The 12,936-nt window shown below is 49.3% G+C and overlaps 1 protein-coding gene across 5 annotated transcripts in view; it reads left to right on the top strand.

Annotated features, from left to right (window-relative positions):
* The window catches only part of osbpl1a (oxysterol binding protein-like 1A), a 255,127-nt gene that overhangs the window by 80,607 nt on the left and 161,584 nt on the right, over positions 1 to 12,936 (top strand). The gene's annotated exons all lie outside the window — the stretch shown is intronic.

Below are 12,936 nucleotides of genomic sequence, written 5' to 3'. Positions count from 1 at the left end.
CATTAAAAAAATTCTCCTCATCTCCCCTCTGGTTCTTTTGCCAATTATCTTAAATCTGTGTCCTCTGGTTACCGACCCTCCCGCCAGTGGAAACAGTTTCCAGTAGCTCAGGATCTAGCGGTTCAACGAGACACGCAGACGGAACGATCTCAGCGCGGCGGAGAAACCGCTCCATCCCCGGGAGCGGAGCCGTGCCAGCTTCCAACCCCCGAGAGAGAGAGACGTTTCTCCGCCTCCCCGCACTCTGGGTAAAGAGCACCCCGTCGCACAAGAGCCGCTCCTTGCGCAAGAAACACCCGCTGCCGCCTCGCGTTGACCTGTGTGTCCCGGCGTTTTAAATTGCAAACGGTACTCGATGCATCAAAGGCTGTGAGTAGTTTGTCATTTGCGAGCATCCGTTGCTTTCAGAGTACCGCTTGTGTGTTTTGCCGTGCCAGTTATTCGGGTCCTTCAATAAGCTTCCACTTTTTGCAGGCGTCAGTTGATGCATGTTTCGCTGCCGCTGTGTCTGGAGGCAGTTACTCGGGAGGTTTTTGCAGGGCATCTGTTCTCGTATGTGGTTCGTTGAATAATACACTTCTAGGAGTACAAAATTTGCGGTGGATACTAGGGCGAGTCAGAGTGTCATAACGGCACAGAAGGAGGCCATTCGGTCCATCGAGTCCGTGCCGGCTCTCTGCAGAGCAATCCAGTCAGTCCCATTCCCGCGCTCTATCCCCGTAGCCCTGCAAGTTTATTTCCCTCTAGTGCCTATCCAGTCTCCCCTTGAAAACATTGAGTGTCTCCGCTTCCACCACTTCTGTCGGCAGCGAGTTCCAGGTCCTCACCACTCGCTGTGTAAAAAAGTTTTTCCTCACATCCCCCCCGTATCTCTTGCCCACAACCTTAAATCTGCGTCCCCTGGTCCTTGTACCATCAACTAGTGGGAACAGCCTTTCCCCGTCTAGCCTATCCAAACCCGTCATAATCTTGTTCACCTCTATCAAATCACCCCTCCACGCCCTTTGCTCTAATGAAAACAAATCCAGTTTCTCCAACCTGCCCTTGTCCCAAATGAAGATATTTGGACAAATTAAGAATGCATGGAAGACATTTAACATGGAAGAATGTAAGTTGAAGTTGATGATGATATGTCATTTACAGAGCAGGAAAATAAAACGTAACAAAGGACAATATATAAACATGGTGTGGTATGTTTGTGTGTGAATGTATCTACGAATAATATCTGTGAGGCGTGTTGGATGTATTGACATTCTGATAATTCAGTAAAGACAAATGTATTCTTTCTCTTTAAAACAAAGAAGCCTGTGTTCTTTAAACTATATCCGGCAAGTAAACACGTTATTTGTTATTGAGCAGTCACCTTGTCCAGCTGAAAGTCAATGGCAGGTAGCGATGAACTGAAAGTTAACAGGAAATCAGGCTCCTCCGCCTGCTTTCAGCAACCGTAAGAGTTCCGTCTGTAATTGTTGGGGGCAGTTGGTGGGCAAATAGCCCAACACCGCGCCAGCAATTGAGTTCTCAGCGGTGCGGATGATCTGCCGGGAACGTGCCTTGACAGATCGCAAGTTCGGGATTCGGCCCACGAGCAAGCGGAAATCCTGAGTACGCCGTCGCATCCACTGCAAAAATCCGGGCCATTATCTGTGCATTTTTTTGCTTCTGAAGAAACCGGTTGAAGACTCTATGCAGCACACTGTCTTCAGAGGCATTCGGAAGAACCCAAACTTTGCGGCTGCGGCCAAACCCTTCTCTAGATGTCTTTTTATAGGCTTCTTGACGAATTCTCCCCTTCCTTGCAAAAAAAGGGATTGGGCCTCTTGAGGAGGGAGTGATTTTAATTTGACACTTCCGTGCAGTAGACTAGGTGTACTGTCGGAGGTGCCTCTCCCATGCTGCCTTTCGCATGCAATGTTGAACCATCTACCCTCTCAGGCTGGACGTAAAAGATCCCTCGGCACTACTTCAAAAGAAGGGCAGGGGGGAGTTCTCATGGCGGCCTGGCAGACATTTATCCCTCCGCCGACAAGGCTAAAGCAGATTATCTGGTAATTTATCGCATTGCGGTTGTGGGATCTTGCTGTGTACTGATTGGCTGCTGCGTTTTCCTACATTAAAACAGCGGCTGTGAAGCGCTTTTCCCAAAGTGCTACATAAATGCAACTTATATCGCCGAGGGGCGATGTCGATGAGAAATAGGAGGGGCCCAAGGATAGATCCTTTGGGGACTCCAGAGGTAATGGTGTGAGGGGGGTGGGAAGAGAAGTCATTGCAGGAGCATCGACTAGTTGGGTGCAAAGGCCTGTTTCTATGCTGTAGATTTGTTGTGTTGTCTTTTTGACACATTCTGATACATATGCACATTTGGAGCCACCTTTTACTTTGCAGATGTTCTCCTGAATTACTGGGGGGACATTAGAAGGTAGAAAATGATTGTGATGGTTGCCTCCTTCGATGGTTTATACTGGTTTGGATTTGCCGTTCCTTCTTCCTCCGTTAGGGATTAAGACCAGCGGGCTGGGACTGGCCGTTTACAGACGAGTCGGTATAAAGTGGCATAAGTAGAAGTTGTGGAGCTTGAGCTGTGTCAGAATTAGAGCCCTCGGAGGGGGGCAATTTTAACCCAATCTGTCCGTCCGGGAACTGATGGCATCGGGTGCAAAGCTGGTTTCAAACCCCCCGCCCGATCTTACTCTCCACTGGAGTCAGTATTGCACGGGGTGTTAAACCAGCGATCCACCCGATCCGGTGAGGGGGGTTAGAATTACCCCCCCAGAACCCTGCAGAAGGGCAGTGGGGGAAGAAGCAGCAAAGGTTGAGCTGGATTGGGCTCTAGTATTGCTGCAACTGGTCACTCGGTGTGAATATACAACAACAAAAGCTTTTGCAGTGTTATACTGGAGAGTTTGCTGGACTTAATTCCCTGCATTATATCTTATTTAATGTAAAATATCTTTCCTTGCATTTAATATCTCTTGCTTTGATTATTATATTTTGCAAGTTATGCTGCATTCAATTTTACATTTTGCATTAATTATATTTTACATAGTTAATTATCTCTTGCACGAATTATATTTTGCATAGATTGTGCCTTGTATTAAATCACGTGCTCGGGCCGGGGGGGGGGGCGGTGCAAAAGGCGGGGCCGGTCGGGCTGTGGGCGGGGCGGAGCGAGCGGTGGGCGGGGCCGCTCGGGCAGTGGGCGGGGCCTGTCGGTGTGGGCGGGGCCGGTTGGGCTGTGGGCGGGGCCAGTCGCTATGGGCGGGGGCGGGCTGTCCGCCAGTGCGGGGCTGAGCGCGGCGGTGGCCGGTCTCCAGGCGGAGTTGTTGAAGCTGCTGCGCGGCGGGACAGATTGAAGCCGGTAACAGGAGGGGGAGGGAGTTGTTGCCCCGGCGACCCCCCGAATGTCCCTCAGGTAAAGGTGAGTGAGGAGAGGCCGCGGCCCCGAGACAGAGAGAGCGGGGCCTCCCCCCCCCAAAGTGGGTTTATCCCCCCCCCCCCAAGTGGGTTTATCCCCTCCCCCCCCCCCAAAAAAAGTGGGTTTAATCCCCTCCTCCCCCCCCAAAAGTGGGTTTAATCCCCTCCTCCCCCCCCCCCCAAAAGTGGGTTTATCTCCTCCTTCCCCCCCCCCCCAAAAGTGGGTTTATCCCCTCCTCCCCCCCCAAAAGTGGGTTTATCCCCTCCTCCCCCCCCCCCAAAAGTGGGTTTATCCCCTCCTCCCCCCCCAAAAGTGGGTTTATCCCCTCCTCCCCCCCCAAAAAGTGGGTTTATCCCCCCTCCCCCCCAAAAAGTGGGTTTATCCCCTCCTTCCCCCCCCCCAAAAGTGGGTTTATCCCCTCCCCCCCCCCAAAAGTGGGTTTATCCCCTCCTCCCCCCCAAAAAAGTGGGTTTATCCCCTCCTCCCCCCCCCCAAAAGTGGGTTCATCCCCTCCTCTTCCCCCCCCCCCCCAAAAGTGGGTTTATCCCCTTTCCCTCCCCCCAAAAGTGGGTTAGTCCCCCCTCCCCCCAAAAGTGGCTTAGTCCCCCCCTCCCCCCAAAAGTGGCTTAGTCCCCCCTCCCCCCAAAAGTGGCTTAGTCCCCCCCTCCCCCCAAAAGTGGCTTAGTCCCCCCTCCCCCCAAAAGTGGCTTAGTCCCCCCTCCCCCCCAAAAGTGGCTTAGTCCCCCCTCCCCCCAAAAGTGGCTTAGTCCCCCCTCCCCCCAAAAGTGGCTTAGTCCCCCCTCCCCCCAAAAGTGGCTTAGTCCCCCCTCCCCCCAAAAGTGGCTTAGTCCCCCCTCCCCCCAAAAGTGGCTTAGTCCCCCCTCCCCCCAAAAGTGGCTTAGTCCCCCCTCCCCCCAAAAGTGGCTTAGTCCCCCCTCCCCCCAAAAGTGGCTTAGTCCCCCCTCCCCCCAAAAGTGGCTTAGTCCCCCCTCCCCCCAAAAGTGGGTTAGTCCCCCCCCCCAAAATAGTGGGTCGTTCTCCCCAACCCCCCCCCCCCAAAAATAGTGGGTAGTTCTCCCCCCCCCCCAAAATAGTGGGTAGTCCCCTCTCTTTCTCCCCTCCCCCCCAAAGTGGGTTAGTCCCCTCTCTTTCCCCCCCCCCCCCAAAAATAGTGGGTAGTCCCCTCTCCCCCCCCGCCCCCCAAAAGTGGGTTAGTCCCCCCTCCCTCCCCCCAAAAGTGGGTTAGTCCCCCCCCAAAATAGTGGGTAGTTCTCCCCCCCCCCCCCCCCAAAATAGTGGGTTAGTCCCCTCTCTTCCCCCCCCCCCCCCAAAAAAAAATAGTGGGTAGTCCCCTCTCTTTCCCCCCCCCCCCCCCCCCCCCCAAAAGTGGGTTAGCCCCTCTGTACCTTCCCTGGAATTATTTTGCCCTCTCCTGCCCCCCTCCCATGTAATCACCTGTTGCTGCGCGCCCCAAACCCCAGGCCTCTTGCCTCACCTCGCTGGGAGCGGGGGAGGAAAACAAAATGTAAAGTTTAATTTATCTGTTCCAAGTGTGGTAAATGGGGCTAAGGTTATTTATCTGCTGGTGCAGTTGTCGCTCGGTGTCTCTGCGTGTATGTACACACTAATCCAATCTGTATATAAGGAGGGGGTTTGCTGGGTGTTATCTCATCTCCACATTAGTTACATTTAACACCGTCGTTTTATATTCTTCTGCATTTTTTGGTTGATCTTGCATGCCGGAGGGTTGTGGTGACAAATTATGAAAAAAGACTTGCATTTCTATAGCACCTTTTGACGACCTCAGGACGTCCCAAAGCGCTTTACAGCCAATGAAGCACTTTTGAAGTGTAGTCACTGTTATAATGTACGAAATGCGGCAGCTAATTTGCGCACAGCAGCAATGTGATAATGACCAGATAATCTGTTTTACATAGAAACAAGATGGGAGCAGTAGGCCATTCGGCCCCTCGAGCCTGCTCCGCCATTCAATAAGATCATGGCTGATCATCCAAACTCAGTACCCTGTCCCTGCCTTCTCCCCATATCCCTTGATCCCTTTAGCCTTAAGAAATATATCTAACTCCTTCTTGAATATATTTAATGAATTGGCCTCAACTGCCTTCTGTGGTAGAGAATTCCACAGGTTCACCACTCTCTGGGTGAAGAAATTCCTCCTCATCTCTGTCCTAAATGGCTTACCCCTTATCCTTAGACTGTGACCCCTGGTTCTGGACTGCCCGACCATCGGGAACATCCTTCCTGTGTCTAGTCCTGTTAGAATTTTATAAGTTTCGATGAGATCCCCTCTCATTCTTCTAAACTCCAGCGAGTACAAGCCCAATCAACCCAATCTCTCCTCATACATCATCCCTGCCATCCCAGGTATCAGTCTGGTGAATCTTCGCTGCACTCCCTCCATGGCAAGAACATCCTTCCTCCGATAAGGCGACCAAAACTGCACACAATACTCAAGGTGCGGTCTCACCAAGGCCCTGTACAACTGTAGCAAGACATCCTTGTTCCTGTACTCGAACCCTCTTGCTACGAAGGCCAACATACCATTTGCCTTCTTAACCGCCTGCTGCACCTGCATGCTTACCTTCAGCGACTGGTGCACAAGGACACCCAGGTCTCGTTGCACTTCCCCTTCTCCCAATCTATTGCCATTCAGATAATCTGCCTTCCTGTTTTTGCCACCAAAGTGGATAACCTTGCATTTATCCACATTATACTGCATCTGCCATGCTTCTGCCCAATCACTCAACCTGTCCAAATCATACTGGAGTTTCTCTGCATCCTCCTCACAGCACACACGCCCACCCAGCTTTGTGTCGTTTTGATGATGTTGGTTGAGGAATAAATATTGGCCCAGGATACCTGGGAGAACGAGTGCCGTGGGATCTTTTGCGTCCACCTGAGAGAGCAGACGGGGCCTCGGTTTAACGCCTCATCCGAAAGACGGCACCCCTGATAGTGTGGCACTCCCTCAGCACTGCACTGGGAGAGTCAGCCTAGATTTTTGTGTTCTAGTCTCTGGAGCGGGACTTGAACCCACAACCTTCTGACTCGGAGGCGAGGGTGCTGCCCACTGAACTACGGCTGACTTGACTTCCACAGAACAAAAAAGTGAATGTCAAATTTAGAGAATTCGCCGGTTAGCTTGATTGGTGTCATTGGTGTGAAGATGTCATTTACATTTTTGCTTAGTCCCAAAATACGAGAGGTTTTCAAATGTTCATCGTAAAGCTTAACATCTAACCTGTTGCAGCAATGTTTGCTTAACTACATAAAATGTTTTGTTTCTGCCAATCCCCTCCCCTCCCCATCCCAACTCTCTTCTCCCCTCCCCATCCCTCCCCTCCACCATACAACTCTCCCCCCTCCTCTCCGCTTCCCCCCCCTCCTCTCCGCTTCCCCCCCCTCCTCTCCCTCTGGTAAGGCCATCTTGCTGAGGTATAGTTCCATGATTGCTGATTGCCCACTGGTGCCACATTATTCACAGATGAGCGTTTGCCGGGAAGTGCTGGCAGGCTGTCCCACTACAGAGGTGTCACAATTGAGCCAGCCCTTGTCCTTGCCCAACATCCTCATAAGCGAACTTTCAGCAGTGATCGCTGGGTAGTGATCCGGAACGGGGCTCCTTTCCTAACCCAGGGTACTGAGGCCAATAAGACTGCAGCCTTACTGCCTCAAAGTGCAGCCTTGCGATTCGCACATTGAACCTTCCTGGTTCAGCCACTCACTGTGTTAACCTGCTCAGCAATCGGGCGGCGGGGGGAGCCTTATTGACGAGCTCGCAATTGTTCCGTTTAATAGGTATTAAATTATTACAAATCCACAGCCAGTCTGAACTGGTGTAAATGGTGTCAGTGAACAGGACACAGATGGAGTGTAATGGGATAAGTGGATTAAAGGCTCGTTCATTTTCTTTATCCATTCTAACCTGTAGAACAGAAGGGGAGAGAAATCGACCGGAGCACGTTGTTGGAACTACAATGTGAACTTTAAAAGGTACTGAAGTGAAATATTCTCTCTTCACCCCCCCCCCCCCCCCCCCCCCCCCGACCAATGACTTGGTTAAGGACTTTATTCAGTTGTACATATCCTGAGTATAGTGTGTTCTCTGTAACTTAAAATGATACAGGGCAGAAGGAGGCCATTCGGCCCATCGCACCTGTGCCAAAATTGAGCCTGATAATCCCAATATCTGCCATGAAATTTAAATATTATAATTTGAGGACTTTTGGAGACTGTTTGCATTCACTTGTGGGTAAGTTGCAGCAAATAGAAGCCAACCTTTTAAATGAACAACCTTTAATACCTTATCCCTGATTGAAGTATTGTAAATCGACAGTGATTTTATTTGGAATGTGTCTAAATGTTAATTTTCCTCCCCCATGGAGATGAATTGGAGCTTGTTTCTGGTGGGAACAACTTTTAATCGTGTGTGTGTGGTGTGTGTTTTGTGTGTGTGTGTGGTATTAAACAGAGTGTTTTATTTGGGAATTTGGAGGGAGTGGGAGTCTCTGGTAAGTATTGGGTGAGTAGTAGCTGTAAAAAGTTTAACATTTTGATTTTAACCCAGAACTTTAGAAACTGTAGTTAGCAGAAGCTGCCTGCCAGTGGCAGTTAACTGTCAGTCAGCTGTAAGTGTTTGTCTCGAATGGGCGCTAATCAGCGGGAGCTGAGTCATCACTTGTAACTTGGGTGAGGCTCCTAGAGTATAAAAGCAGAAGCACAGTGACATGAATCTTGTCATTTATGTGGAAATGACTTATGAAATGATACTGGGCGGCCTGCTGGTGGCGCTGTCCAGGGAGAGTATAAATACTCGGGCATGGGCCCAGCTTGCTCAGGACATTCTTTAACAGGAACTAGTGAAGGACACAACTAAATCGCCATGTTGAAAAACAGTTGATTAAAGCCTTGTTTAATACTCAGACCAAGTGCCTAGTAGTTTTCTTACATCACACAGTGTGGTGTTAAACAAAGTGCACTTAAACAGAATGTTTTACTTGTGAATTTGGAGAGAGTGGGAATTCGGAGAAGTGGGGGGAAGGAGCTGCTGCTTTTTGCCCTCACTACTTGTAGTGCTTTGTGTTACAGGGAGATACTTAATTTCATTTACCCATGACTTAATCTAGATCCAATAATTAATCAAGAAACGAAACTCTAAACTAAGTTACTTAAATACAAATTTAATTAAATAAAACAAGGTCATATAGGGATGGCAGTGTAGGCGGTGTGCCGCAACTGCAGCATGTGGGAGTTTGTGGAGAGCATTGTGATCCCGGACAACCACGTTTGCAGTAAGTGTCTGCATCTTGAGGAACTTCAGCTCAGAGTTTTTGAGCTGGAGTCTGAGGTGCAGACATTGCGGGGCATCAGGGATGGGGAGAGTTACTTGGACACTTTGATCCGGGAGGCAGTCACACCCCTTAGGTTAGGTAGTGGTACAGGTCTGGTTAGTGGTCAGAGACAGGAGGGTGTGACTGCAACTCGGGCAGGTAAGGGGACCCCAGGTGCAGTGCTGGAGGAGCCTCAGCCTTTGCCCTTGTCCAACAGGTATGAGGTTCTTGCTGCCTGTGTAGATGAGGGAAAAGACTGCAGGATGGATGAGCAAGCTGACCATGGCACTGTGGTGCAGGAGGCCATTCAAGTGGGGGGAGTGAAAGGGAATGTCGTTGTGGTAGGGGACAGTATAGTCGGGGATAGATACTGTTCTCTGCAGCTGCAACCAAAAGTTCTGAAGGTTGTGTTGCCTGCCCAGTGCCGGAGTTAAAGATATCTCCTCACAGCTGGAGGGAGAGCTTGGAGTGGGAGGGGTAGGATCCAGTTGTCGTGGTTCACGTAGGAACCAACAACATAGGTAGGACTAGGAATGAGGTTCTGCTGAGAGAGTTTGAGGAGTTTGGGTCCAAATTAAAAAGCAGAACCTCAAAGGTAATAATCTCTGGATTGTTACCTGAGCCAGGCGCCAATTGGCATAGGGACAAACCGATTAGAAGGTTAACTGCGTGGCTGAAAGAGTGGCGTGGGAGGCAGGGGTTTTGCTTCGTGGGCCACTGGCACCACTGCAGGGGGGAAAGAGGGAGCTGTTCCGTTGGGATGGGCTCCACTTAAACTGGGCTGGAACCAGTGTCCTGGCGAATCGAATAACTAGGGCATTAGACAGGGCTTTAAACTGATGAAGCGGGGGAGGTGGGAGGATTCAGGAAAGAATAAATTTAAAAGCAGCAAGAGAAATGTCAAGGCTCTAGAGCAGAGTAGAGTTTTGGGTAAAACTAAGCAGAGTGGGTCAGGAAGGGACAGAGAGAGTAACAAAGGTAATAGGGCATCAGTGACTAAGGTGACATCAGGGAAAATAGAAATAAGTCAAAGCTAAAGGCACTATATCTGTGCGCGAAGCATTCACAACAAAATAATAGCGCAGATAGAAATGAACAGGTTTGATCTAATAGCCATTAAGGAGACATGGTTGCAAAGTGGGATGACTTCATGGAATGTATGCAAGATCGTTTTCCAGATCAGTATGTTGAGGAACCAACTAGGGAACAGGCCATTTTAGATCTAGTATTGTGCAACAAGAAAGGGTTAATTAATAACCTTGTAGTAACAGGGCCTTTGGGGAAGAGTGACCATAATCCAAGGCACAAGTAAGGAGTGTGATGGAATACTCTCCACTTGCCTGGATGAGTGCAACTGCAACAACACTCCAGAAGCTCAACACCATCCAGGACAAAGCAGCCTGTTTGATTGGCACCCCATCCACCACCTTCAACATTCACTCCCTCCACGACCGGCGTAAAGATGCACTGCAGCAACTCGCCAAGGCTTCTTCGGCAGCACCTCCCAAACCCGCGACCTCTTCCACCTAGAAGGACAAGGGCAGCAGGCGCGTGGGAACACCACCACCTCCAAGTTCCTCTCCAAGTCACACACCATCCTGACTTAGAAGTATATCGCCGATCCTTCATCGTCGCTGGATCAAAATCCTGGGACTCCCTCCCTAACAGCACTGTGGGAGCACCTTCACCGCACGGACTGCAGCGGTTCAAGAAGGCGGCTCACCACCACCTTCTCGAGGGCAATTAGGGATGGGCAATAAATGCCGGCCTTGCCAGCGACGCCCACATCCCATAAACGAATAAAAAAACCTGGGTGTCGTTGTACACGAATCACTGAAAGTTAAGATGCAGATACAGCAAGCAATTAGGAAAGGGGTCACAGTCTCAGAATAAGGGCTCGGCCATTTAGGACTGAGGTGAGAAATTTCTTCACTCAGAGGGTAGTGAATCTTTGGAATTCTCTACCACAGAGGGCTGTGGAGGCTCAGTCGTTGAGTATATTCAAGGCAGAGATCGATAGATTTTTGAACATTAAGGGAATCGGGGGATATGGGGATAGTGCAGGAAAGTGGAGATGAGGTAGAAGATCAGCCATGACCTTATTGAATGGCGGAGCAGGCTCGAGGAGCCGTATGGTCCACTCCTGCTCCTATTTCATTGCTGTGGGTCTGGAGTCACATATAGGCCCAGACCGGGTAAGGACGGCAGATTTCCTTCCCTGAAGGACATTAGTGAACCAGGTGGGTTTTTCCAACAATCTGGTAGTTTCATGGTCACCATTTTACTGATACTAGCTTTTTAATTCCAAATTTATATTCAATTAACTGAATTTAAAGTCCTCCAGCTGCCGTGGTGGGAAGAGCGATCCAGCTTGTCCCACTCCCCCGCTCTCTCCTCGTATCCCTGCAATTTTTTCTCCTTCAGGTATTTATCCAATTCCCTTTTGAAGGCTACTATTGAATCTGTATCCACCACCCTATCAGGCAGCGCATTCCAAATCCTAACCACTCGTTACATTAAAAAAAAGTTTTCCCTCGTGGCCTCTGGTTCTTTTGCCAATCACCTTAAATCTGTGCCCTCTGGTTATCGACCCTTCAGCCATTGGAAACCGTTTCTCTTCATTTACTCGGTCTGAGCCCTTCATGATTTTAAACGCCTCCGTCAAATCTCCTTAGCCTTCTCTGCTCCAAGGAGAACAGCCCCGGCTTCTCCAGTCTCTCCACGTAACTGAAGTCCCTCATCCCGGGAACCATTCTAGTAAATCTCCTCTGCACCCTCTCCAAAGCCTTTCACGTCCTTCCTAAAGTGCGGTGCCCAGAATTGGACCCAATACTCCAGCTGAGGCCGAACCAGTGTTTATAAAGGTTTAGCAATAACTTCCAGGCTTTTGCACTCTCTGCCTCTGTTCATAAAGCCCAGGGTCCCGTATGCTTTATTAACTTTGTTAACTGGTCCTGAAAATAATTTTATGTTGGATTCCAAATCAAATTTAAACTGTTAATCTACTTAATGTTGCATCTCTAGTTCGAACCAATATAATATCAATCAGGTACTGTATCAACCTGGTTTGTTTATCTAGAATCAGCTACTGCAGCTTTATTATACCCAGAAAAATTAAATGGAAATTACTTTCAATGCAAAAATGTGGAATTGTTCCAATGATGAAAAATCACTTGACGTTTGGATACTTACAGGACCATAGGGCCAAAGTTACCTGTTGCTCCCAGGCAGGCTACGCTTATCTTATGTCTCAAATTACTCATGTTCTGTGTCCCAAAATCTAGTTTTCATCAGAAATAAATCGATTGAACTTGTCTTTTGACTAAGTCAATACTCAGTGCATCAACAGGGGGGACAGGAAAGATCCCGCGGCACTATTTTGCAGAAGAGATGGCGAGTTCTCCCCTGGCGTCCTGGCCAATATTTATCCCTCAACCCACCCCATTTAAAAAAAAAGTAGATTATCTGCTCATTATCTCCTTGCTACATTACAACAGTGACGACATTTTAAAGTATCGCATTGGCAGTAAAGCGCTTTGGGACGTCTTGAGGTTATGAAAAGCACTGTATAAATGCAGTTTTGGTATTTTGGTCTTTCCTCTTTTTCTTATTCACTGTGCTTTTACATCCTGTGACCCCCCCCCCCCCCCCCCCTTTCGCAGTCCATTGATCTTGTAACACACTGATATCTGTTCAGCAATGATTCAGGACATACAAATTATAAAAAAAGAAAGACTCGCATTTCTATAGCGCTTTTCACGACCTCAGGACGTCCCAAAGCATTTTACAGCCAATGAAGTACTTTTTGAAGTGTAGTCACTGTTGTAATGTAGGAAACGCGGCAGCCAATTTGCACAAACAGCAATGTGATAATGACCAGATAATCTGTTTTTAGTGATGTTGGTTGAGGGATAAACATTGGCCCATGGACACCAGGGAGAACTCCCCCTGCTCTTCTTCGAAATAGTGGCCGTGGGATCTTTTACATCCACCTGAGAGAGCAGACGGGGTCTCGGTTTAACATCTCATCTGAAAGACGGCACCTCTGACAGTGCGGCACTCCCGCAGCACTGCACTGGAGTGTCAGCCTGGATTTTTGTGCTCGAGTCTCTGGAGTGGGACTTGAACCCACAACCTTCTGACTCGGAGGCGAGAGTGCTGCCCACT

This window comes from Somniosus microcephalus, chromosome 7, assembly GCF_052327205.1.
Source record: "Somniosus microcephalus isolate GS21.2 chromosome 7, FLI_Smic_1.0, whole genome shotgun sequence".
NCBI classification, from domain to species: domain Eukaryota; kingdom Metazoa; phylum Chordata; class Chondrichthyes; order Squaliformes; family Somniosidae; genus Somniosus; species Somniosus microcephalus.
Note: the sequence above shows the minus strand (reverse complement) of the source record. Positions and strands in the feature narration are given on the sequence as shown.